Genomic DNA, 3,080 nt, shown 5'->3' with positions numbered 1-3,080 from the left:
TCGAGCGATCAAAGGAACCATAACTGATTTAATGAGCCATTCGCAGTTTCACTGTACCGGCCGTGTGTACTTACACGTGCATGGCTTAATCTTTGAGACAAGCATATGCTACTGGCAGGAACAACCAGGTAGCTCTCGGGTCCCCTCGTCCCCCCCCAGGCCCTGAGACGCTGAGGGGGGGATCGAGGTTGACGAAAGCGGACGAGGTCTGCCGTTAATGATCCTTCGGCAGGTTCACCTACAGAAACCTTGTTACGACTTTTACTTCCTCTAGATAGTCAAGTTTGATCGTCTTCTCGGCGCTCCGCCAGGGCCGTTTCCGACCCCGGCGGGGCCGATCCGAGGACCTCACTAAACCATCCAATCGGTAATAGCGACGGGCGGTGTGTACAAAGGACAGGGACTTAATCAACGCAAGCTTATGACCCGCACTTACTGGGAATTCCTCGTTCATGGGGAATAATTGCAATCCCCGATCCCTATCACGAACGGGGTTCAGCGGGTTACCCGCACCTGTCGGCGAAGGGTAGACACGCTGGTCCGTTCAGTGTAGCGTGCGTGCAGCCCCGGACATCTAAGGGCATCACAGACCTGTTATTGCTCGATCTTGTGTGGCTAAACGCCACTTGTCCCTCTAAGAAGCTGGACGCGGACCGCCGGGGGTCGCGTAGCTAGTTAGCATGCGGGAGTCTCGTTTGTTATCGGAATTAACCAGACAAATCGCTCCACCAACTAATAACGGCCATGCACCACCACCCACAGAATCCTTTCCGTGTCCGGGCCGGGTGAGGTTTCCCGTGTTGAGTCAAATTAAGCCGCAGGCTCCACTCCTGGTGGTGCCCTTCCGTCAATTCCTTTAAGTTTCAGCTTTGCAACCATACTCCCCCCGGAACCCAAAGACTTTGGTTTCCCGGAAGCTGCTCGGCGGGTCATGGGAATAACGTCGCTGGATCGCCGGTCGGCATCGTTTATGGTCGGAACTACGACGGTATCTGATAGTCTTTGAACCTCCGACTTTCGATCTTGATTAATGAAAACATTCTTGGCAAATGAAGTGGTTTGGGAGACGAAACGCGTTGCCCCACTTCCGCCAGTTTACTCAGCAGACTTGTGACGGACTTCCGCCCTCATCTCCAGTCCCAGGACCTTCTGCCATGACTATACCCGGCTGGAGGCCTTTTTGCCGCATCTTCTAAATACGCAGCCCGGCGTACAGCCCCGCACCGAAACCGGCTTCTGGCGTGCAACCCATCCGACAGGCTACCTGCAAAAACAGCCCGCTGAGGTGCCATCTTCCTCAAGACGCAGTGAGTGTTTCCATACCCGCTATTCAAAGAGCAACTCGCAAACTCCTGCTGTTTGGGCTTACTACTAACTGTGCCTGCTACGCTTTACTAATATACAGACGCCTGCTTATCTGTTTTGCCTACCAGCACCTGCATGAACTCCTGTGCGTGTCAATTTACACGCTAATTCAGGTCAACCTGGCTCTAACTCTTTGCTGCTATAAACACCTTCACTGTGTATACTTCAAAACGGCAATCCTCTGAGGGGACGTATTTACCTTTATTTCATTTCCACCCTTTCATTCCTGCTGGGACGCCAGCTTACTGTGGTTTATGAAATTCACCAAGTCTGCTATTTTATACTTATTATACTGGTCCAATTATCAGGAATTTTACTGTGTATTAATATATGTAATTGTGCTCATTATACTCCAATTTTAAATGATTACCCACCTTCAATCTTAGTAAATTATTTGTGGTCATATATGTATGTGTATAAATGTTAATTATACTCCAATTTTAGTTTATTACCCACCTTTAATCATTTGTGGTCCTATATGTATGTGTTTAAATGTTAATTATATTCCAATTTTAGTTTATTACCTACCTCATCTTTACATCTAATTTTTGTCTATATAAAGAGTTTTTTACATCCATTTACAGTGTGTCCTCTACTCATTGTGCTTGGTGTGCCTTATATATATATATATATATATTTTTATTGTATTACACTACCCATTATTACTACCACAGTTCTGATTGACAGCGCAGTGTGTATCCCTCTACATACTTTCGCTCTGGTTCGTCTTGCAAGATTTTATCCTCTAGCGGCACAATACGGATGCCCCCGGCCGTCCCTCTCAATCATGGCCCCAGTTCCGAAAACCAACAAAATAGGAGACCGGTGTCCTATTCCATTATTCCTAGCTGAAGTATCCAGGCGACCGGGCCTGCTTTGAACACTCTAATTTTTTCAAAGTAAACGCTTCTGGCCCCCGAGACACTCAGTCAAGAGCATCGGGGAGGCGCCGAGAAGCAGGGGCTAGGACAGGCGGTAGCTCGCCTTGCGGCGGACTGCCAGCTCGATCCCGAGATCCAACTACGAGCTTTTTAACTGCAGCAACTTTAATATACGCTATTGGAGCTGGAAATATTTTTTTTATTTGACTTGCAACAAAGAAATATACACTCTTACAAATAACATACATAAACAAACGAAACTTTGGCCCCCTCCTCAAAATAAAATCACAGTCCGTGACAGGCCTCTTTAAGAGTCCGAAAACAGGCCTTAGAGTTAAAATAAAGTAGAAAGTGAGCCCACCACAACATAAGCGTATAATGACAAGATCAATATATAACAAGATACAATACTATACACCACATTAACCTATTTACAATCGCATGCAGAGAGAAAATGATCCAACACTACAGGCATATGCAAAACCGTATATAGGTGTCAATGCATTCCTAAGGGAGTGAAAAGGATAGCAAAGCCAAAACCGGAGAGACCACCGAATGTAAGCCTCCCGCTCAAGGGGGGCGGAGATGACGCCACAGCCTCGCCCATCTCCCAGCCTCCATCCGGCGCCTCTCCAGATCCCGCAACTTCCACACCTCGTGCAAAATATCAGTAACCACCACATCACAGGGGAGGACTTTCTGCCTAATGGAAACCTGACACCGTGCATTCCATGTGAAGTACCTAACGACTACGCTGACTAGAAACAAGGTGGACAACCCAGCCGCTTGAACGCCCAATAGGCCCACTCTGGGTAACTGAGCCCCGAAAGACAC

General features: G+C 47.7%; 1 pseudogene; it reads right to left on the bottom strand.

Annotated features, from left to right (window-relative positions):
* Positions 1–215: 215 nt before the first annotated feature.
* Positions 216–2,641, bottom strand: LOC146050947 (18S ribosomal RNA; annotated as a pseudogene).
* Between the last annotated feature and the right edge of the window lie 439 nt (positions 2,642–3,080).

This window comes from Crinia signifera, chromosome 12 (assembly GCF_055691185.1).
Source record: "Crinia signifera chromosome 12, ASM5569118v1, whole genome shotgun sequence".
Classification (NCBI taxonomy): domain Eukaryota; kingdom Metazoa; phylum Chordata; class Amphibia; order Anura; family Myobatrachidae; genus Crinia; species Crinia signifera.
Note: the sequence above shows the minus strand (reverse complement) of the source record. Positions and strands in the feature narration are given on the sequence as shown.